Source organism: Aotus nancymaae, unplaced genomic scaffold, assembly GCF_030222135.1.
Source record: "Aotus nancymaae isolate 86718 unplaced genomic scaffold, 86718_ANA_hifiasm-v0.15.2.pri h1tg000014l, whole genome shotgun sequence".
Taxonomy (NCBI): Eukaryota; Metazoa; Chordata; class Mammalia; order Primates; family Aotidae; genus Aotus; species Aotus nancymaae.
In genome coordinates, this window is record NW_026988425.1 from 32,585,006 (window position 1) to 32,610,347 (window position 25,342).

Consider the following 25,342-nt stretch of genomic DNA (forward strand, 5'->3'; position numbering starts at 1 on the left):
TAGTCAGATGGGTAGATTGCAAAAATTTTTTCCCATTCTGTTGGTTGCTGATTCACTCTAATGATTATTTCTTTTGCTGTGCAGAAGCTCTTAAGTTGAATTAGATCCCATTTGTCTATTTCAGCTTTTGTTGCCATTGCTTTTGGTGTTTTACTCATGAAGTCCTTAACCATGCCTATGTTCTGAATGATATTGCCTAGATTTTTTCTTCTAGGGTTTTTATGGTGTTAGGTCTTATGTTTAAATCTCTGATCCATCTGGAGTTAATTTTTGTATTAGGTGTAAGGAAGGGGTCCAGTTTCAGCTTTCTACACTTGGCTAGCCAGTTTTCACAACACTATTTATTAAACAGGGAATCCCTTCCCCATTGCTTGTTTTTGTGAGGTTTGTCAAAAATCAGATGGTTGTAGTCGTGTGGCATTATTTCTGAGGACTTTGTTCTGCTCCATTGTTCTATATCTCTGTTTTGGTACCAGTACCATGCTGTTTTGATTACTGTAGACTTCTAGTATAGTTTGAACTCAGGTAGTGTGATGCCTCCCGCTTTTTTTTTTTTTTTTTTTTTTTTGCTTAGGATTGTCTTGGCTGTGGGATCTCTTTTTCAGTTCCATATGAAGTTTAAGGTGTTTTTTTCCAGTTCTGTGAAGAAGGTCATTGGTAGCTTGAAGGGGATAGCATTGAATCTATAATCTACTTTGTGCAGTATGGCCATTTTTACAATATTCATTTTTCCTAATCATGAGCATGGAATATTTTTCCGTTTGTGTCCTCTCTTATTTCCTTGTGCAGTGGTTTGTAGTTCGCCTTGAAGAGGTCCTTCACATCCCTTGTTAGTTGTATTCCTAGGTATTTTATTCATTTTGTAGCAATTGTGAATGGGAGTCCACTCGTTATTTGGCTCTCCATTTGTTTGTTATTGGTGTATAGGAATGCTTGTGATTTTTGCACATTAATTTTGTATCCTGAGACTTTGCTGCAGTTACTTATCATCTTAAGGAGATTTTCAGCTGAGATGATCAGGTCTTCTAAATATACAATCATTGATGTCTACAAATAGAGACAATCTGACCTCTTCTTTTCCTAATTGAATACCCTTTATTTTTTTTTCTTGCCTGGTTGCTCTGGCCAGAACTTCCAATACTATGTTGAATAGGAGTAGTGAGAGAGGGCATCATAGTCTAGTGCCAGTTTTCAAAGAGAATGCTTCCAGTTTTTGCCCATTCAGTATAGCTTTTATTATTTTGAGATATGTTCTTTTAATACCTAGTTTATTGGGAGTTTTTAGCATAAAAGACTGTTGAATTTTGTTGAAGGCCATCTTTAAAAATTACTCAGTCCATGTTACTCGGCATAAAATAGACTAAGTCTCCATTAGCAATGACTTTAATCCACTGTCTACTTTTCTCTTGCTTCTTTGTGCCCTGAGATGCTTATTTCTGCAGATAACATTCTCTAGGCACCCTTGCTTTTATGGGTTTTGTGACCCCAGAAAGGATATACTAAATTTCTAAACCCCAATACTTTTGAACGTGACCTCTAGGGAAATAAGGTTTTGCAGATGTAAAAAAGTTAAGATGAGGTCATTAGGGTGAGCCCTAATCTAATATGATGAATGTATTTATAAGAAGACAAGAGACACAAAGAATTACTCAAGAAGAGGATCATGTGATGAAGGAGAAAGAGATTAGAGTGAAAAAGCTGCAAGAGAGGGAGCACCCCTGATTGCCAGTAACTAAGCTAAGAGAAGGACATCAGACAGATTTTCTTTTAGAGTCTTCATAAAAAGCATGGCCTTATTGACATCTCAATTTCAGACTTATAACCTCCAGAACTGTGAAAGAAAAAATTTCTGTTGTTTGGTGCCCTTCAGTGTGGCACTTTATTACAGCATCCTTAGGAAACTAATATACCAATGCAATAAAGTACCTGGAGTAGGCTCAGGGATTTTTCCTAGTGAAAGCAAGAAAACAAAGCTGAAGGCATCACACTACCTAACTTCAAACTATGCTACAAGGCTACAGTAATCAAAACAGCATGGTACTGGTACCAAAACAGAGATATAGAACAATGTAACAGAACAGAGGCCTCAGAAATAATGCCACACAACTACAACCATCTGATCTTTGACAAACCTGAGAAAAACAAGCAATGGGGAAAGGATTTCCTATTTAATAAATGGTGCTGAGAAAACTGGCTAGCCAAGTGTAGAAAGCTGAAACTGGACCCCTTCCTTACACCTAATACAAAAATTAACTCCAGATGGATCAGAGATTTAAACATAAGACCTAACACCATAAAAACCCTAGAAGAAAAAACCTAGGCAATATCATTCAGAACATAGGCATGGTTAAGGACTTCATGAGTAAAACACCAAAAGCAATGGCAACAAAAGCTGAAATAGACAAATGGGATCTAATTCAACTTAAGAGCTTCTGCACAGCAAAAGAAATAATCATTAGAGTGAATCAGCAACCAACAGAATGGGAAAAAATTTTTGCAATCTACCCATCTGACTAAGGGCTAATATCCAGAATCTACAAAGAACTTAAACAAATTTACAAGAAAAAAACACACAACCCCATCAAAAAGTAGGCAAAGGATATGAACAGACCCTTTTCAAAGGAAGACTTTTATGCGGGCAACAAACATATGAAAAAATGCTCATCATCACTGGTCATTAGAGAAATGCAAATCAAAACCACATTAAGATACCATCCCATGCCAGTTAGAATGGCGATCATTAAAAAATCTGGAGATAACAGATGCTAGAGAGGATGTGGAGAAATAGGAACGCTTTTACACTGTTGGTGGGAGTGTAAATTAGTTCAACCATTGTGGAAGACAGTGTGGTGATTCCTCAAGGATCTAGAAATAGAAATACCATTTGACCCAGCAATTCCATTACTGGGTATATATCTAAAGGATTAGAAATCATTCTGTTACAAAGATGTATGCACATGTATGTTTATTGCGGCACTGTTCATAATAGCAAAGGCTTGCAACCAACCCAAATGCCCATCAAGGATAGACTGGATAAAGAAATGTGGCACATATACACCATGGAATATTATGCAGCCATTAAAAAGGATGAGTTCATGTCCTTTTCAGGGACATGGGTGAAGCTGGAAACCATCATTCTCTGCTAACTAAACAAGAACATAAAATCAAACACTGCATGTTCTTACTCATAAGTGGGTGTTGAACAATGGGAACACATAGACACAGGGAGAGGAACATCACACACTGGGTCCTGTTGGTGGTTTAGGGGACTAGGGGAGGGATAACAGTGGATGGAGCGATTGGGGAGGGATAGCATTAGGAGAAATACGTAATGTAGGTGATGGGGTGATGGATGCAGCAACCCATCATGGCACATGTATACCTATGTAACAAACCTGCATGTTCTGCACAAGTACCCCAGAACTTAAAGTATAAAAATTAAAAATAAAAGTAAAAAAAAATAAAAAGTATGCAGAGCTTTGAAGCTCTCCTCAAAGGAACTGGCTTTATTTATAACAGAGTATGGGGAATCTCAAGCCTAGGGACACTCTTGAAAACAGTGAGGATTTTGATAGTGAGCAATTAAATGGAGGCTGCTAGTTCCATGACAGAGACAAGCTAAACCTTAGGTCATCCAATTTACCAGAAGGAACAAGGGAAAGAGACAGATAAAGAACTCAAAATGTGGTCTCAAAAACTACACTTCAAAAATGTAAATGGTTCTGACTTCAGAGCAATCTATGCTCTAGCGTATTATTGAATACAGTAGGGCAATATGCCTAAAATCAGCGAAGCCTAATACCTGGGTATGATATAATATAAGGCACACAGCTTAACAGAGAAATAAGGAAAACAGACAGTCAGAGAGCCCATTAAAACCATTCTCATCACAAGGTCACTATGCCTATGCTCAAGGTTATGCCTTTGACAACTTTCATCAGACGTTTCACCCTGCAGGGAAAGTGGGCTTCACTGAAATAGTCTGGCAAAATTGCTAAAACAACAACAACAAAAACAGACTTGTAGAAGAGGAAGGAGAATCATGTTCTGGGTTGCTGCAGTATATTACTTAAAATATTCACTTTCAATGAAAAATGGAGACATTGAAAGAAATAGAAAAGTGTGATCTATACACAGAAAATAAAGCAGACTAAAAAAATTCTATGAGGGCCAGATGTTGGATTTAAGAAAGACTTCAAGGCAACCATTATAAATGTTTACTAAAGGAAACCATGCTTGAAGAAATATCAAGTTATGATAACATCTCATTAAATAGATACTATCAATAAGAAGATTTAAAGTATATGAATAACCAAATAGAAATTATGAAATTGAAGGTACAATAACTGTTTTGAGAAATTTCTTAGAGAAGTTCAATAGCAGATTTGAACAGGCAAATGAAAGAATTTGTGAAGATGGAGCAATAGAGATGATGCAATCTGAAGAACAGAAAGGAAAGAAGAATGAAGAAAATATAACAGTTTCTGATAAATCTGGGGCACCCATTAAGCATACCAACATACATATAATGAGAGATGCAGAAGGAGAGAAGAGAGAAAAAGGAACAAAATATTTAGGGAAATAGTGGTTGAAAATGTCCTAGATTTATTGAAATATATTTTTTATCCATTCAAGAAGCTCAGCAAACTCCAAGAGGATAAAATTAAAAAAAAATCCACACCCAGACACATCATAACAAAACTGTCAAAATGCAAAGCCAATGAGTCATGAAGAAACAAGTTGAGAAGAGACTCATGCTATTGGATACCTTAATAACAGCTGACTTATCACAAACAATGGAAATCAGAGAGCAGTGTGATAATACATTCAATGTGCTGAAAGAAAAAAAAAACTATTAATCTTGCATCTAGCAAAATAAAGACATTTGCAGATAAGCAAAAACTGAGAAAATTCAATGTTATCAGATCCACCTTTCAAGAAATACATTTTTACAAAGTTCTCTAGGCTAAAAGTAAGTGATCCAAGATGGTAACTTGAATTTGCATGAGAAAAAGAATACCAGTAAAAGTAATAATGTAATTGTGAAAGAAAGTGTGAATGGATAGTTTTACCCATTTAGAAAAAATAATTTAATAAGCAGTTTTATAAACTAATTTGTATATTATGGGTCTTTAACATAGAGAAATATATTTTGATAATAACAGTACAGAGGAGGAAGTTAAGTGGAAGCAAAGTTTTATTAAAATAAGGAAATGACACCAGAAATCATCAGTTGAAGGTGAGTTGCCCAACATGAGGAAGAAATACATTTTTGTGTTAAATAATTGAGAGTTGGAGACTTATTTGTAAATAGCAGCTAGAGCTACCTAAATAATACACTAAACAACTACCATTACAGTTGGTATAAGAGGGCATCTATCATACTTTGGATATGTCTCTACTGCCTACTTCTCTGGAGGACGTACCTTGATTGTCTGATGGGGTATCATTCTGCTCACCTATTTCTGGTCAGCTTTAGCACCAACCTCTAAATAATAACAAAGAAGGCTAGGTTACTGATTACAGTCAGCAGTCAGCGTGTTCTTCCATGCAAAGACTCATAGTGTTGTTAATTACTCTAAATTGCACTAGAAAACCTCGGTTCTGGATTATTTTATTAATTCATAGGCATCCATGGAACTTTACGGATATATGGTTATTTCTCTGTCTGTTACAGTAGATAGGTAATTTGGCCTGAAAGGACTCCACAGGGAAACCCAAGCTGAGTTCAATAGGTCAAGCTACATCAAATGCATGTAAACCCAGGAAGTGAAGGGAAAAGTCACACATTTTAACTCTCATAACATTTCTGGAATGTCCTTAGCTTCTGGCTTGGTATTCTCCTTTCACTTAATCTCCTCTCTCTTTCAGCATTCTCTTCACAGAAAGTGTAATTTAAGAACCTGTTAGAAACTAGCAAATTAAAATAGCTCCAAATATGTTTTTTCCCCTGCAAAGATAGCACTTTGGGGGAAAGAATTAAAGTTATCCTGAAGGCTTCCCTCATGGGAGTGCTCTTCGTTCCAGACTAGTTACTCAACCTTTGGTCATGGACTGAAAGCCTCCCTGTCTCTTGGCCAGCTTTTCAATTCTCAGGACAGTTTGTCTTGCATCCACAAACATTTACTGAGAAGTTGTGTTTCAAGCCCCATCTTAGGTACTATACTGAGAATTCAAAGATGACAAAATCTCTCCGTTCTGAAGAACTAGATACCTGAATAGTTTATTGAACAATGTAATAAGTACTAAAATAGAAATGTGTACACAATTTTGTATGAGCAGAGAAGAAAGAGTGATGAATTCTGTGCAGGTAAGGGCAGAGGAAGAATGGTAGATAAGACTCCACAGTGAAGGAGAGGTTTAAGCTAGCCCTTAGGGTTTATGGGATTTTGACATGCAGAAGCAGGAGAAGGGTTCTGAGTGGAGGCTGTAGTCTCTACAAAGACCCCGGAGGTATGCAAAAAAAATCCACCATACTCTGTTCAAGAAATGATGAGAGGAGTTCAGAATATTTGTAGTACAGTAGGAGGCATGAAGGGGAAAACTAGAGATACAATTTTAAAAGGTAGAAATGAGCTGGCCAAAAAGGTCTTTGATGTAACTTGTACAGTGAGGGGTGGGAGGATGGGATGCAATTTGTCATCCCTTACTGCTTTTTGAGGAGTATGGAATCAGTGATTAAAGGGTCTTATGTTTTTTTCCTGAATGAGGTGATGAGTGTGGGTATGCATGTTCAGTATATCTGGTCTAGTACAAGATATATAAGAAAGTTGATATAGGTACAAGAGATAGAAGCTGGGAAGATTTAGGGCCTTCATGCTGGAAAAGTTTTTTTTTTAAGTCCCCAATGGTCGCACAGTTGAAAGAAGACTTTGGAAGAAAATAAAAATATGTGATGAGGATTAATTGATCCATTTGCTGTATGGTGAATGATGTCTGCCTTTCCTATGAAATTGTAAGTCACTTCCACATTGCTTGTTAATGTTTTGGTATGATGGGATTATTTATTGAAGACATCAAAGAAGTGCTGAGTTCATCTATTGTTCAAGATGCATAGATTAAATAAAATCTATTAGCATCAGTTTGATTTTCAAAATGCATTCCTGTTCTTTATATATATTCTCTGCAATAAGTGGGTTTTTTTTTAAAAAGTCAAATTGATTCCCTGCTATAAGTGAATTCTTAACATAGGTTATGTTATGTTGAAGGATAGCTGCTTTCTGTTTGGTACAGAATTAAGCATAAGGAAGGAGATGTCAAGTGTGATCTTTCCCATGAAGTCAACTGTGGAACATGGCTATCTTCCAAATTATTTAAGGGGGAAAAAAACCTTGATGAACTAACAGGGAAAAGCTGTTTCCATGGAAATTGAACTATCAGAAAATCCAAACAATAGAGATTCCTTTTTTAGCTAGTTTATGTAGTTTCCATTTTTAACTCTGTACTACTGGCAGCCTGAATAAGCAGGAGCTAAAGCTATCTAAGTAAATGTTTACTTTCCAAAACACTAGAATAAATCATAGTCCGATTAGCATTTCATTAAAAGATGACCATTAATCCCCTTAGAGAGGTGAGGGAAAAAAGGCAAGATGAGAAAGACATTTATGAAGAGCTTGGGGTGGGAGGACAATGAAGATTTAAAAAGATACAGCATGACTTCCCAGTTGTGCTTAATGAGTATGTACCGACTGGCAGCTATTTAGTGAACAAAAAGATACAAAGGAAAGCTTCTCTAGATCTGAAGTAATTTGGATTCTGCCATAGGAGGCCATTAGTAAAAAGAAAATTCCTATATACCCCTGTATGCCAGAGCTATGTAAGTCAATGAGAATGGAAAGGGCACTGTAGGCAGATGAAGAGGGGAAGCAGAGAGGTTTGTATGGGAACCCCAAGCAGTGAGTTTTGCTGGAAGTGTTATTATTGTACTGACAGTAAAAAAAAGTAGTCAGAGATAAGATAAGATAGAAAATAAAAGGGACTGTAACATGGGAGAATCTGTTACCCTGAATTTTATCTAGATGAGAGTCTATAAAGAATTTCATATTACCTTTCTTGATAGTGGTAATAGAAATATAAGGAATGACAGTGATAACTAGGGCCAGCTCTTATTAAGTACTTCCTATATACCAGACATAGAAGTATCACTTTGTGTAGTCTAATCTGATTTTTACTTAACCTATGAAATAGATTCTATTGTTCTCCTTTGTGATATAGTTACTTGGCTGACCCAATAGCCTTTGAGATCCCCTTTGGGAGTGCTAAATATTTGTTTTCCTTTACTCCCTAACTAGGAGTGGCCATATCACACAATTCTAGCAAATGAGGCATAAGAAATATGAGTTTTTAAGGAATGTGTTGCTTTTCTAACTAAAATAAGACAGCGATGATTATTACTGTCACTTCTATCTTCTTCCTGCCTTGAACACAACGAACTGTCTGGAGTCGCAGCAATTTGTTACTACAGAGTAAAAGAATTAGGAAATGGCCTAGAGAAAGGCAGAAAAGCTGACCCTGAAATCTTCAAGTTACTGCACCAGTCAGCAGCTGCCTACCATTCTATTTCTTGGTGATGGGAAAATAAGCCCATTGACAATTGGAGGTTTTGTTTTGTACAGCTATGAATGTTCCCAATAAATATACCTGTTTTGTAGAAGGTACAAATGAGGTGTAGAGTTCTTAACAACTTTCCCAAGAGCATGCTGTTACCAAATGATAGAGTCAGGATTCCAAATGAAGTTTGATTCAAGAGAAATTCACAGCTGAATTCTACCAGACATATAAGGAAGAGTTGTTACCGATCCTACTGAAACTATTCAAAAAAATTGAGGAGGAGGGACTCCTCCCTAACTCATTCTATGAAGGCAGTATCGCTTTGATACCAAAATATGGCAAAGACAACAAAAAAAGAAAACTACAGGCCAATATTTACACAGATGCAAAACTCCTTAATAAAATCCTGGCAAACTGAATCCAACAGCATGCCAAAAATCTAATTCACCATGATCAAGTAAGCTTCATTCCTGGGATGCAGGGCTGTTTCAACATATGCAAATTAATAAATGTGATTCACCCCATAAACAGAATTAAAAACAAAAAACACATGATCCTCTCAAGAGATGCAGAATAATCTTTTGATAAAATTCAACATTATTTCATAATAAAAACCCTCAACAACTAGGCATCAAAGGAACATCCCTCAAAATGATAAGGGCCATCTATGATAAGCCCAAAGTCAACATCATACTGAACAGGTAAAAGCTAGAAGCAGTCCACTTAAGAACTGGAATAAGACGAGGATGCCCACTCTAGTCACTCCCATTCAACACAGTACTGGAAATCGCAGCCAGAACAGTTAGGCAAAAGAAAGAAATAACAGGTATCCAAATAAAAAAAGAAGAAGTCAAATTATCTCTCTTTGTTGATGGTATTATTCTCTACCTAGAAAACCCTGACGATTCTGCCAGAAGACTCTTGGAACTGATAAACAACTTCAGTAAAGTTTCAGGATCCAAAATCAATGTATGAAAATCAGTGGCATTTCTCCATTCCAATAATGTCCAAGCTGAGAGCCAAATGAAGAACGCAATCCCACTTACAATAGACACACACACACACACACACACACACAACACGGAATACATCTAACCCAGGAGGTAAAAGATCTCTATAAGGAGAACTACAAAACATTACTGAACATATAAGTACATGTTTCTTTTTGGTATATAACCGGGAATGGGATAGCTGAGTCAAATGGTAGTTCTAAGTTCTTCGATAAACCTCCAAAATGCTTTCCACAGTGGCTGAACTAATTTACATTCCCACCAACAGTGCATAAGTGTTTCCTTTTCTCCTCAACGTCACCAGCCTCTGTTGTTTTTTTGCCTTTCTAATGGTAGCCATTCTAATTGATGTGAGATGATATGTCAATTGTGGTTTTGATTTGCATTTCTCTGGTGATTAGTAGTGATGAGCATTTGTTCATGTTTGTTGCCTGCATGTATGTCTTCTTGGGAGAAGTGTCTGATCATGTCATTTACCCAATTTTTTTAATGGGGCTATTTGTTTTTTGTTTCTTGAATTAAAGTTCTGTTTAGATTCTGGATATTAGACTACTGTCAGAAAACTATTGCTGGTCAGGAAACCCATGTAGCATTCTTAAATCACAATAGGTTGGCAGTTTTCTAATTAAAGGTAAGTAAAGCTCTAGGTTCAGCCATTATTTGAGATTTGGTATTTCACACTATAATGTAAGGGACTGCTTTACCATGACAGCATCTCTGTTACTCTGACGTGGCTACCTACAGTCCAGTACACTTTTGTAAGATGTGCCTTTCCCTACTCTGCTTGTAGATTTTTTTCTTTACTTAATTTTTTTTCCAGAGTAACAAAGATAAAAGGTGAGCAGCTACATAGAATGAAAACTCCTTTACCTTCATAAATTCCAGTAACAACAAAAGACAGTATCTCACTCAATAAACTTGGCCAGTGCCTGAGCAAATACCAGAAATGTTTTAACAAATATATGCTTTACATTTCCAGTACTCAACTCTGTCTCACCACAAGGAAAACCCTATTCTTCAGGAAAAAAGGTGCTCATGTAATCTTCAAGGAATACGTAAATACTGTTTTGAAACCACCAAGTTTAAGGTAACCTATGTAACATACACAAATGACACACTTTTCACATGGACTGCCAATTGTATTTCAATTGAAGTCTTTTCATATTAGAAAGAATCCAAATGTATTTCATCAAAACTGCATATAAAAATTAAACTGAATAGTCTTCCATAAAAGAAAAACTTTCATAAAAATAGAAAAGATCACTCCTCTTTAGTACCAAATAATTAATATAATTATTGCTTAATAAAATCTTCTTTCCTCATTAGCTTTGAGTTTAATAAACAAAACTCACTTTTAAGGATATAGCTCTGTTGCAGCTTGGCTATATAACTGCAATCTAAAAACTGATTTAAATATCCATTTTAAGTCTATATGCAATATTACAGAGAACTTATTTCCTTATTAGAAGAAAATTATTCTCAACATCAATAAAAAAAGACTTTATGTGAAAAGGAGGATGATCATAGTAATTCAGTAAATCATTATTCTAGAAAGAGTAAGATTTGCTCCTCAAAACCCTCTTGAGTCTTATTACCACAAATTAGTTTCGTTATTTTTTAAAAGTGCACTTAAATAGTTCTGTGTGACCTACAGGACTGAAAAAAACTTTATTATCATTGTTATTATTATTTTGATTGGAAAGTAAAATTATACATATTTATAATGTCCAATGAGATGGTTTGATGCATACCTTGTGGGATGATTAAATCAAGCTCATTAACATAATCCCTCATCTCTTATACATATCACTTTTTGTGATGAGAACTTTTAAAACTACTGTCTTAGCAATTTTCCAGTATACATCATTATTTACTATACTCACTAAAATACACTTTCACAGTGCTGTCGCTATTTCTCAAGCCACCCTTTTCTCCATTTATCCTCCCTTGCACTTAAAACTTCAGTCATGCTCAAAAACTTGCAATTCCCTCAACAGGCCATATACCTGGGCTTCTGTTCAAGATTTTTATGCTGCCTATAATTCTTTTTCTCTTTTTGACCATAAGGGTAACTTGTATTCATCTTACTTGTTTCAGTTAAAACATTATATTCTCAATGTAAAACTTTGGCCAGTGGAATGGGCTCCTCTTACTCCTTAGCGTCTCATTGCATTTGTCTATAATTTTATTACAATGGTTCTGCTACTGTATTATCATTGTTATTTCCATGTATGTCTTCCAATTAGACTGTAAATAATCTGAGCATAAGGGCCATGCCTGTCAATCTTTATTATTCTCTAATACCTGGTGTCATATCTCACATATATTAGGCCTATAACATATACTAATTAAATGAATTAACCTTTAGAGGTCTTACCAACCACTTTGGTTATGTATCAGATGTGTTCATTATATACAATTGTCAAGAATCATGAAAGGTCTGACATCCTACCCTACTTCCAAGGTAATAATTTAGCACAAAGCAGTCTCATAGATGCTATCAAAAGAAAACACAAACTAGGGTAAAATAAAAGTACAGATTGTTACTTATAACAATAGCAATATCCCGAGTTCATGCATTTTTACATTTCACTCTGCTCCGGGTCCCACAAAGGAAACAGAAATTGGCCCAGATGGATGCCTGCACATACAATGGGTTACACTACAGGAGATAAAACCTGAGCTTAGGGAACCCAAATATTTTATAAGGGACCATAAGCATAACTGACCTTTGATTTAGAGTAGGACACTCTATCCTTCCAGATGTATTCACTATACCAGTATCTTTAAAGAGATAGTCCAGAAAAAGAAGTTAATTTTTCTGCTTGCAAGATATACAGAAACATAAGATATGCAAGGAAAATTATCCCCAGTGACATTAATGAAAAAGAAGGAAGCACATCTATGGACAAAACTTATCTAACCTCATTTACCTATTCAGAGGGAATCTCTTATTACATTCCAAGGACTGTAACTTAAATACATTCCTTGATTAATACCAATTTTTTGTATATCCCAATAACTACCTTGGAGGTATCTAGATTCTACTATAACTGTGACTGAGATATTTATAACTCACTGAATGGCCGTGTGCTTCCTACATTACCAGTGCCATTGCTGTTAGGTGGGAATACATGATGAGTTCTTCTCAATGAACTGTGAATAGTAATGACCTTTAATGCTTCTAAGACAGAATAAGAGAGGGCTTGAGTTTTCCATTCTTTTCCTTCTGATGTAGAAATGATGGAGGTTTTTTAATTAGCAACATTTTTGGATAATTCATGTACAACAAATTGTGTATAAAGTGAAAAATCTGATGATTATTGTATATGCCTGTGAAAATACCATCACAATCAAAATAGTGAATATACCCATCACTCCCTAGAGCTTCCTCCTGTCCCTTTGTAACCCATTTCTCTCTCTCTTTTTTTCAACCACCTGCAGACATTTTATTTATTTATTTATTTATTTATTATTTTTATTGTACTTTAGGTTCAGAGGTATATGTGCAGATCATGCAGGATTGTTGCACAGGTACATACATGGCAATGTGGTTTGCTGCCTCCATCCCCCTGTCACCTACATCCATCATTTCTCCCCATGTTAATCCTCCCTGACCTCCCCACTGTTCCTCAATTGGCCCCCCACCAACAGACCCTAGTGTGTAATGCTCCCCTCTCTGTGTCCATGTGTTCTCATTTTTCATCACCCGTCTATGACTGAGAACATGCTGTGTTTGATTTTCTGTTCTTGTGTCAGTTTGCTGAGAATTATGGTTTCCAGATGCATCCATGTCCCTACAAAGGACACAAACTCATCATTTTTTATGGCTGCATAGTATTCCATGGTGTATATGTGCCACATTTGCCTTGTCCAGTCTATCGTCAGTGGGCATTTGGGTTGGTTCCAGGTCTCTGTTATTGTAAACAGTGCCGCAATGAACATACGTGTGCATGTGTCTTTATAATAGAATGATTTATAATCTTTTGGGTATATACTCAGTAATGGGATTGCTGGGTCAAATGATATTTCTCTTTCTAGGTCCTTGAGGAAGTGCCGCACTTCCACAATGGTTGAACTAATTTACACTCCCATCAACAGTGTAAAAGTGTTCCAGTTTCTCCACATCCTCTCCAGCATCTGTTATCTCCAGATTTTTTAATGATCGCCATTCTAACTGGCATGAGATTGTATCTCAATGTGGTTTGATTTGCATTTCTCTAATAATCAGTGATGATCAGCATTTCTTCATATGTTTGTTGGCCTCACATATGTCTTCTTTTGAAAAGTTTCTGTTTATATCCTTTGCCCACTTTTGGATGGGTTTGTTTGTTTTTTTTCTTGTAAATCTGTTTTAGTTCTTTGTAGATTCTAGATATTAGCCCTTTGTCAGATGGATAGATGGCGAAAGTTTTTTCCCATTCTGTTGGTTGCCGGTTCACTCTAATGACTGTTTCTTTTGCTGTACAGAAGCTCTGGAGTTTAATTAGGTCCCGTTTGTCTATTTTGGCTTTTGTTGCCAATGCTTTTGGTGTTTTAGTCATGAAGTCCTTTCCTATGCCTATGTTCTGAATGGTATTGCCTAGGTTTTCTTCTAGGGTTTTTATGGTGTTAGGTCTTATGTTTCAGTTTTTAATCTATCTGGAGTTAATTTTAATGTAAGGTGTCAGGAAGGGGTCCAGTTTCTGCTTTCTGCACACTGCTAGCCAGTTTTCCCAACACCATTTATTAAACAGGGAATCCTTTCCCCATTGCTTGCTTTTGTGAGGTTTGTCAAAGTTCAGATGGTTGTAGATATGTGGCATTGCCTCCAGGGTCTCTGTTCTGTTCTATTGGTCTTTATCCGTGTTTTGGTACCAGTACCATGCTGTTTTGATTACTGTAGCCTTGTAGTATACTTTGAAATCAGGTAGCATGATGCCTCCGGCTTTGTTCTTTTTGCTTAGGATTGTCTTGGCTATGCGGGCTCTCTTTTGGTTCCATATGAAGTTTAAGGTGGTTTTTTCCAGTTCTGTGAAGAAGGTCATTGATAGCTTGATGGGGATAGTGTTGAATCTATAAATTACTTTGGGCAGTATGACCATTTTCATGATATTGATTCTTCCTAACCATGAGCATGGAATGTTTCTCCATCTCTTTGTGTCCTCTGTTATTTCCTTGGGCAGTGGGTCATAGTTCTCCTTAAAGAGGTCCTTTACATCCTTTATTAGTTGTATTCCTAGGTATTTTATTCTCTTTGTAGCAACTGTAAATGGCAGTTTGCTCATGATTTGGCTCTCTGTTAGTCTGTTATTGGTGTATAGAAACGCTTGTGATTTCTGCACATCGATTTTGTATCCTGAGACTTTGCTGAAATTGCTTATCAGTTTAAGGAGATTTTGGGCTGAGATGATGGGGTCTTCTAAATATACAATCACATCATCTGCAAATAGAGACAATTTGACTTCCTCTTTTCCTAACTGAATCCCTTTTATTTCTTTTTCTTGCCTGATTGCTCTGGCTAGAATTTCCAATACTATATTGAATAGGAGTGGTGAGAGAGGGCATCCTTGTCTAGTGCCAGATTTCACAGGGAATGCTTCCAGTTTTTGACCATTCAGTATGATATTGGCTGTAGGTATGATGTAAATAGCTTTTATTGTTTTGAGATATATTCCATCAATACCTAGTTCATTGAGAGCTTTTAGCAGAAAGAGCTGTTGAATTTTGTCTAAAGCCTTCTCTGCATCTATTGAGATAATCATGTGGCTTTTGTCTTTGGTTCTGTTTATGTAGTGGATTACTTTTATAGACTTGCATATGTTGAACCTGCCTTGCATCCCTGAAATGAAGCCTACTTGATCATGATGGATAAGCTTTATGATGTGCTGTTGCAATTGGTTTGCCAGTATTTTATTGAAGATTTTTGCATCTATGTTCATCATGGATATTGGCCTGAAGTTTTCTATTTTGTTTAGTCTCTGCTGAGTTTTGGTGTCAGGATGATGTTCATCTCATAAAATGATTTGGGAAGGATTCCCTCTTTTTGGATTGTTTGGAATAGTTTCAGAAGGAATGGTACCAGCTCCTCTTTGTATGTCTGGTAGAATTCAGCTGTGAACCCATCTGGACCTGGACTTTTTTTGGTTGGTAGGCTATTAATTGCTGCCTCAACTTCAGCCCTTGTTATTGATCTATGCAAGGTTTCAACTTCTTCCTGGTTTAGGCTTGGGAGGGTGCAAGTGTCAGGAATTTATCCATTTCTTCCAGGTTTACTGGTTTATGTGCACAGAGTTGTTTGTAGTAATCTCTGATTGTAGTTTGTATTTCTGTGGAATCAGTGGCGATATCCTCTTTACCACTTTTTATTGCATCTATTTGATTCTTTTCCCTTTTCTTTTTTATTAATCTGGCTAGTGGTCTATCTTGTTGATCTTTTCAAAAAACCAGCTCCTGGATTTATTGATTTTTGAAGGGATTTTTGTGTCTCTATTTCCTTCAGTTCTGCTCTGATCTTAGTTATTTCTTGTCTTCTGCTAGCTTTTGAGTTTTTTTTTTTTTTATCTTGTTCCTCTAGCTCTTTCAATTTTGATGACAGGGTGTCAATTTTAGATCTTTCCTCCTTTCTCACATGGAAATTTATCGCTATAAATTTCCCTCTATATACGGCTTTAAATGTCCCAGAGATTCTGGTACATTGTGTCTTCATTCTCGTTGGTTTCAAGGAACATCTTTATTTCTGCCTTCATTTTCTTGTTTATTCAGTCGACATAGAGGAGCCAGTTGTTCAGTTTCCATGAAGCTGTGCAGTTCTAATTAATTTTGAGTTAGTTTTTTAATTTTGAGTTCTAATTTGATTGCCCTGTTGTCTGAGAGACTGTTATGATTTCCATTCTTTTGCATTTGCTGAGGAATAATTTACTTCCAATTATTTGGTCAATTTTAGAGTAGGTGCAATGTGGTGCTGAGAAGAATGTATATTCTGTGGATTTGGGGTGGAGATTTCTGTAATGTCTATTAGGTTCGCTTGGTCCAGATCTGAGTTCAAATCCTGGGTATCCTTGTTAATTTTCTGTCTCATTGATCTATCTAATATTGACAGTGTAGTTTTATTGTCTCCCACTATTATTGTGTGGGAGTCACATCTCTTTGTAAGTCGTTAGGAACTTGCTTTATGTACCTGGGTGTTCCTATATTGGGTGCATATATATTTAGGATCGTTAGCTCTTCTCAATGCATTGATCCTTTTACCATTATGTAATGCCCTTCTTTGTCTCTTTTGATCTTTGTTGGTATAAAGTCCATTTTATCAGAGATTAGGATTGCAACTTCTGCTTTTTTTTTGCTCTCCATTTGCTTGATAAATCTCCCTCCATCCTTTTATTTTGAGCCTACATGTGTCCTTGCATGTGAGATGGGTTTCCTGAATACAGCACACCGATGGGTCTTGACTTTATATACAATTTGCCAGTGTGTCTTTTGATTGGGGCATTTAGCCCATTTACATTTAAGGTTAATATTGTTATGTGTGAATTTGATCCTGCCATTTTGATGCTATCTGGATGTTTTGCCCGTTAGTTGACACATTTTTTTCATTGTGTCGATGGTCTTTACCATTTGGTACGTGTTTGGAGGGGCCGGTAGTGGTTGTTTCTTTCCTTGTTCAGTGCTTCTTTTAGGAGCTCTTGTAAGGCAGGCCTGGTGGTGATGAAACCTCTCAGCAATTGCTTGACATAAAGGATTTTATTTCTCCTTTGCTTATGAAGCTTAATTCCCCTTTGGTTGGATATAAAATTCTAGGTTGAAAGCTATTTTCTTTAAGGATGTTGAATATTGGCTTGCAGGGTTTCTGCTGAGAGATCTGCTGTGAGTCTGATGGGCTTCCCTTTGTGGATAACCCGACCTTTCTCTCTGGCTGCCCTTAGCAATTTTTTCTTCATTTCAACCCTGGTGAATCTGACAATTATGTGCCTTGGGGTTGCTCTTCTTGAGGAATATCTTTGTGGTGTTCTCTGTGTTTCCTGGACTTGAATGTTGGGCTGCCTTGCTAGGTTGGGGAAGTTCTCCTAGATAATATCCTGAAGAGTGTTTTCCAGGTTGGATTCATTCTCTCTGTCACATTCAGGTACACCTATCAAATGTAGATTAGGTCTTTTCACATAATCCATATTTCTTGGAGGCTTTGTTCATTTGTTTTCACTCTTTTTTCTCTATTCTCACCTTCTTGTTTTATTTCATTGAGTTGATCTTTGACCTCTGATATCCTTTCTTCTCCTTGGTTGATTTGGCTATTGAAACTGGTGTATGCTTTGTGAAGTTCTGGTGCTGTGTTTTCCAGCTCCATCAAGTTGTTTATATTCTTCTCTAAGCTGTTTATTCTAGTTAGTGTCTCATGTAACCTTTTTTCTAGGTTCTGAGTTTCTTTGCATTGGGATAGAACATGTTCATTTAGCTCTGAGAAGTTTGTTATTACCCACCTTCTGAAGCCTGTTTCTGTCAATTCATTAGATTCATTCTCCATCCATGTTTGATCCCTAGCTGGTGAGGAGTTGTGATCCTTTTGGGGAGGAGAGACATTCGGATTTTGGTGTTTTCATCGTTTTTGCACTGGTTTCTTCCCATCTTAGTGGCTTTATCTACCTGTGGTCTTTGTAGCTGGTGACTTTCAGATAGGGTCTCTGAGTGGACGTCCTTTTTGTTGATGATAAAGTTATTTCTTTCTGTTTCTTAGTTTTCCTTCTAACAGTCAGGCCCTTCTGCTGCGGGACTGCTGGAGGTCCACTCCAGACCCTGGTTGCCTGGGATCACCCACGGGGGCTGCAGAACAGTAAGGGTTGCTGCTGGTTTCTTCTTCTGTTATCTTTGTCCAAGAAGAGCACCTGCCAGATGTCGGCCTGAGCTCTCTTTAATGAGGTGTCTCTTTGTGTATACTGGGGTCAGGGAGCTGCTTGAGGAGACAGTCTCTCCCTCATAGGAACTCAAGTACTGTGCTGGGAGCTCTGTTGTTCCATGCAGAGATGCTGGGGATGTACTTTAAAGTCTGCTGCAGCGGAGCTCATAACCACCTCTTTCCCTAGGTGCTCTGTCCTAGGAAGTTGGCATTATTTATAAGTTCCTGTCTTGCTGCTGCCTTTTTTCATAGATGCCTTGCCCTGCACGGAGTAATCTAGTCACAGTCTGCCAGCAGAGGCATTGCTGAGCTGCCACAGGCTCTGCCCAGCTGCTGTGAACTGCCTCACTAGTGGCTGACTGCCCTGGTAGTGGTGGTTGCCCTTCCCCCGACTGAGCTGGACTGTCCTGGGTCCAGCTGCGCTTGTTGCAAAACTCTCAATCCAGAGTGTTTCAGATGGCTTGTTTTGTGGGGGTTGTACCTGCCGAGCCAGACCACCTGGCTCCCTGTCTCTGCCCCCTCCCTTTCAGTTGAATGGGTGGCTCTGTCTCCCTGGTTTTCCAGGTGCCAGTTGAAACAGCTGCCCAGATTTGTGTGATTTTCTGTGCGTCAACCCAGCACTGGCTGAAACTGCCATGCTGAAAACTCATGGCGCTTTTTGGCCAGGGAATCTCCTGGTCTGTGGGCAGTGAAAATTTGTTTGGAAATGCAGTGGGCACTCACCCTCTGCGTTGTTCTTGCTGGGAACTGCACTCCGGAGCTGTTCCTATTTGGTCATCTTGGATCCCTCCCCTACATTTCTCTCTTAATCTCCAAATCAAAATCCATAGGGAACAAATGATGGCCTTTCTGTCACCATAGAATGGTTTGTCTTTTTCTAAAATTTTACATTATTAAAATTATAAATTGGCTTTTTCTGGGTTCTTTCAGTGACATTTTTGAAATTTAGCCATATTGATCAGTGCTTCCTTTTTATGACCATACTACAATTTGTTTATCCATTCACGGACTGATGGGCATTTGGGTTGTTTCCAGGTTTGGGCAATTGGAAATAAAACATGATAATTCATGTTCAAGTCTTTTTGAGGACAAATACTTTCATTTCTTCTCAGTAAGTGAATAATATTACAATGGCTAGATGATATGGTAGATGTATGGCTAACTTTTTTTAAATGTCAGGAAGCATTAAAACCACAATGAGATGCTACTGAATACCCACAAAGATAGCTATAATTTTAAAAAGGGAATATAACAAGTATTGAGAATTTCATTTGGAGTTATGAAAATGTTTTGGAACTACATGGGGTGGTGGTTGCACAACACTGTAAATGTACTAAATGCCACTGAAATGTACACTTTAAAAGCAGTTATTTTATGTTATGTGAATATCACCTCAAAAAAAAAAAGACTTTCAAAATGAAAGCTATTTAAAATTACTCCTTAGATAGACTATTTAAAATTACATAATTGAATGACTATTTAGAATGACTAACATTTGTGTATGAGAATTTCAGTTGTTTTACATCATCACCAACACTTGGGTATATTCAATCTTGTTAATGTTAGATGTTCAGTGGAAATATAGTGGTATGTCATTGTGGTTTTGTTTTATGTGTCCCTAGTGACCAATAATGTTCAACATCTGTTCTTATGCTTACTTTCTATATGCATGTCTTCTTGTTAAAGTGTCTTTTAAAATCTTTTGCTCAATTTTCAGTGATTTTTTTTTTCTGAGACAAGGTATTGCTCTGTCTCCCAGCCTGGGGTGCAGTGGCTCAAATGGCGCACAGAAACCTCTGCCTCCCAGGTTCAGGTGACCCTCTTGCCTCAGCCTCTAAAAGAGCTAGGACTACAGGCGTGCACCACCACACCCGGCTAATTTTTTTGTAGTTTTTGTAAAGACGAGGTTTTGCCATGTTACCCAGGCTCAAACTGCAGTGGTTTGAGGTGGTCTCAAACTGCAGAACTCAAGTGATCTGCCTGTCTCAGCCTCCCAAAGTGCTGGGACTACAAACATGAGCTACCACACTCAGCCTTGATTATTTTGAGGTTTTCTAATTGTTAAGTTGTAAGAATTTCTTATATATTCCAGATATAATTCCATTTTTAAATATAGATAACTTACTTAAGATTTTGACTTAAGATTTTTTGAGTTTATTATTGGCTTATCAAGATATAAACCTATCATAAGTCAAAAAGCATCTAGCCTTATAATAGCTTGACTTATGATTTTTTGATGTTACAGTGAGTTTGCTAAGGTATTAAATGCACTTTTGACTTACAATATTCTTGAATTGTGATAGATTTATTGAGATATAACCCATTGTAAGTCAAGGAGCATCTGTAAATATTTTGCAAATATTTTCTCCAGTATTTAGATTGGCTTTTAATTTTGTAACACTATTTTGAAGAACCAAAATTATTAAATTTGATAAAATATAACATCAATTTTTTTCTTTTCTAGTTTATGCTTCTTGTGTTTTACTTAATAAATATTTGCCTAATTCATGGTCTTTAAAATTTTCTGCCATATTTTCTTTTAGAGGTTCTATAGTTTCAGCTTTTACATTTAGGTCTCTTATCCATTTTGAGTTAATTTTGTAAATGGTGTAAATACTTTATATTTTATTTTATTGCTTATACCCAATCAATTGACCTAGAACCATTTGTTGAAAAAATCCATTGAATGCCTTGACAGCTTTGTTAAAAATCTGTTGACCATATATGTTAACCTATTTCTTTATTTTTTATTTTTTATTTATTTTTTTATTTTTTTTTTGAGACAGAGTTTCGCTCTTGTTACCCAGGCTGGAGTGCAATGGCGTGATCTCGGCTCACCGCAACCTCCGCCTCCTGGGCTCAGGCAATTCTCCTGCCTCAGCCTCCTAAGTAGCTGGGATTACAGGCATGCGCCACCATGCCCAGCTAATTTTTTGTATTAGTAGAGATGAGGTTTCACCATGTTGACCAGGATGGTCTCGATCTCTTGACCTCATGATCCACCCGCCTCGGCCTCCCAAAGTGCTGGGATTACAGGCATGAGCCACCGTGCCCAGCCCATGTTAACCTATTTCTTGAATTTGAATTCTGTTCTACTGATCTGTATGTTTATATAAATAATTCCAATACTTCTCTATTTCATAAGTAACAAATTAAATTTTATTAATATGATTTTATATTGAATAACTTTAGATTTACAGATAAAATGAAGGTACAAAGAATTCCCAAAATCCCACTTTGTTTTTGTTTGCTTTGTAGATGATTGGTTGAATCTAAGTGTTTGGCTTTATCTCTAGGTTCTCTATTCTGTTCCATTGGTCTGTGTGCCCATTTTTATAGAAGTGCCATGCTGTTTCAGTGAATATACTTTCATAGTATAGTTTGAAGTCAGGTAATGTGATGCTTCCAGATTTGTTATTTTTGCTTAGTCTTGCTTTAGCTATGCAGGTTCTTTTTTGGTTCCATATGAATTTTAGAATTGTTTTTTCTAGTTCTTTGAAGAATGATGATGGTATTTTGATGGGAATGACATTGAATTTGCAGACTCCTTTTGGCAGTATGGTCATTTTCACAATAGTGATTATACCCATCCATGAGCATGGGATGCATTTTCATTTGTTTATGCTGTCTATGGTTTCTTTCAGCAGTGTTTTGTAGTTTTCCCTGTAGAGACAATTCACCTCCTTAGTTAGGTATATTCCTAAGTATTTTATTTTTTTGCAGCTTTTATAAAAGGGGTTGAGTTCTTGATTTGGTTCTCAACTTGGCTACTGCTGGTGTATAAGAGTGCTACTGATTTGTGTACATTAATTTTATATCCTGAAACTTTACTGGGTTCATTTATTAGATATAGGAGATCATGTCACTGGTGAACAGTGACAGTTTCACTTCCTCTGGGCAATCAGACAAAAGAATGATATAAAGGAACTTCTATGCTCTTTATGTCTTTCTCTTGTCCAATTTGTCTGAGTAGGACTTCCAGTACTATGTTGACTGGAAGTGCTGAAGTGGGCATCCTTGTTTTCTTCCAGTTCTCAGTGGGAATGCTTTCAACTTTTCCTCAGTCAGTATAATGTTAGCTGTGGGTATGTCACAGATGGCTTTTATCACCTTAAGGTACAACCTTTCTTTGGGAAGAATCTAGGAGGGTTGTATGTTTCCAGGAATTTATCCATCTCCTCTAGGTTTTCTAGTTTGTGCATGTAAAGGTGTTCATAGTAGCCTTGAATGATCATTTGTATGTCTGTGGTATTGGTTGTAATATCTCCTGTTTTATTTCTAATTGAGGTTATTTGGATCTTCTCTCTTCTCTTGGTTAACCTCATTAATGGTCTATCAGTTTTGTTTATCTTTTCAAAGAACATGTTTTTTGTTTCATTTATCTTTTATATTTTTTTTGTTTTCAGTTTCATTTAGTTCTGCTCTGGTTTTTTTTTTTTTTTTTAATTTCTGTTCTTCTGCTGGGTTTGGGTTTGGTTTGTATATGTCTCTCTAGTTCCTTGAGATATGAGATTAGATTGTCTATTTTTGTTCTTTCAGTCTTTTTGATGTAGGTATTTAATGCTATGAACTTTCCTCTCAGCACCACTTTTGCTGTATCCAAGAGGTTTTTATAGGTTGTGTCACTATTACCGTTCAGTTCAAAGAATTTTTTAAATTTCCATCTTGATTTTGTTATTGACCCAACAATTATTCAGAAGAAGATTATTTAATTTCTATATATATGCATGGTTTTGAGGATTCCTTTTGGAGTTGATTTCCAATTTTATTCCACTGTGGTCTGGGAGAGTACTTGCTATAATTCTGATTTTCTTAAGTTTATTGAGACTGGTTTGTGGTCTATTATGTGGTCTATCTTGGAGAATGTTCCACAAGCTCATGAATAGAACGTATATTCTGTAGTTGTTGGGTAGAATATTCTGTAAATATCTGTTAAGTCTATTTGTTCTAGGGTATAGTTTAAGTCCATTGTTTCTTTGTTGACTTTCTGTTTTGATGGCTTGTCCGGGGCTGTCAGTGGAGTACTGAAGTCTCTCACTATTATCATGTTGCCACTATCTCATTTCTTAGGTCTAGTAGCAATTGTTTTAAAAATTTGGGAGCTCCAGTGTTAGGTCCATATATATTTAGATTTGTAATATTTTCCTGTTGGACTAGTCCTCTTATCATTATGTAACATCCCTCTTTGTCTTTTTTAATGGTTGTTAAAAAGTTCATTTTGTCTGATATAAGAATCGCTATACTCCTGATCACTTTTGGTGTTATTTACATGAAATATCCTTTTTCACCCATTTATCTTAAGTGTATGTGAGTCCGTATGTGTTAGGTGAGACTCTTGAAGACAGTAGATACTTGGTTGGTGAATTCTCTTTTTTTTACAGCAAGTCTTTTCATTTTTATTACTCAAAAAATTTCATTTTTTATTTAGCTTTCTGACTCTGTGCTTGCACCTTCAACACTTTCACAACGATTTTCTGCTCCTTGATAAGGAAAGCATGCTTGATCCTGTCACACATTTAGCACACATGGAACCACCATAGGCCCTGCTGACATGTTTCTTTGTTTTGGACAATGTCATAAGAACTTTAGGTCTTACAGCATGAACCCCTCAAAGCCTGCCTCGGTGCACACCATGTGCTGATTTTGGTGATTTCCCAACCTTCTTGATATAAAGATAAACAATTCTATTACCAGGGGTCTGGGACAGCCTAGTTTTGTTAGAGGCTGTATTGCAGGAAAGCCTACATCGGAATGTCAAATGCTGGATCATTTTGAGTGCCTGCACATAATGTTCCCTGAAGAGGAAGAAGAAAGCCTTTTTGGATGGTGAATTCTTATCCATTCTGCCATTATGTATCTTTTAAGTGGAGCTATCAGGCATTTACATTCAACATTAGTACTGAGACTGTGGGGTACTATTCTATTCATTTTGCTAACTTTTGCTTAAATACCTTGTTATTATTGTTGTTGTTTTTCATTGTGCTATTATTTCATAGGTCCTGTGAGATGTATGCTTTAAGGAGGTTCTATTTTGGTGTATTTCAAGGTTTTGTTTCAAGATTTAGATCTCCTTTTAGCAGTTCTCGTAGCACTGGCTTGATAGTGGCAAAACTGTCTCAGCATTTGTTTGTCTGGAAAAGACTTTATCTTTCCTTCATTTATGAAGCTTAGTTTCTCTGGATACAAAATTTCTGGCTGATAATTGTTGTGTTTAAGGAGCCTAAAGATAGGATCCCAATCCTTTCTAGCTTGTAAGGTTTCCACTGAGAAATCTGCTGTTAATCTGATAGGTTCCCCTTTATAGATTACCTGATACTTTTGCCTCACAGCTCTTAAGATTATTTCCTTCGTCTTGACTTTAGATAACCTGATGACTATGTGTCTAGGGATGATCTTTCCTGTTGCTCTTTGAGCTTCTTGTATTTGGATGTCTAGACCTCTAGTAAGGCCAGGAAAGTTTTTCTCAATGATTCCCTCAAATATGTTTTCCAGACTTTTAGATTTTCCTTACTCCTCTGAAACACAATTCTTAGGTTTGGTTGTTTAACATAATTCCCAAACTTCCTGGGGCTTCCTGAGAGCTGGATTGTAGTGATTGTCATTGCTCTTCTAGGCCTAGCCACCCAGCAGAGCTACCAGGCTCTGCGTTGATACTGGGGAGTGTCTGCAAAGAGTCCTGTGATGTGATTCATCTCCAGGTCTCTCAATCATGGATACTAGCACCTGCTCCAGCAGAGGTAGCAGGGGAGCGAAGTGCACTCTTTGAGGGTCCTTGGCTGTAGTTTTGTTTAGTGCACCAGTTTTCTCAACTGTTGGTTGTGCTAGCAGTGAAGTTGTCATGTGGACAGACTCAGGACCTCTGGTTAGCCAGGATGTGGCAGGCAATGGAATTAGCTGTTGTTTTCTCCTTTCT

General features: G+C 36.9%; 1 pseudogene; it reads right to left on the reverse strand.

The window, feature by feature from the left end:
- Positions 1 to 23,849: 23,849 nt before the first annotated feature.
- Positions 23,850 to 24,199, reverse strand: LOC105722429 (large ribosomal subunit protein eL34-like; annotated as a pseudogene).
- Between the last annotated feature and the right edge of the window lie 1,143 nt (positions 24,200 to 25,342).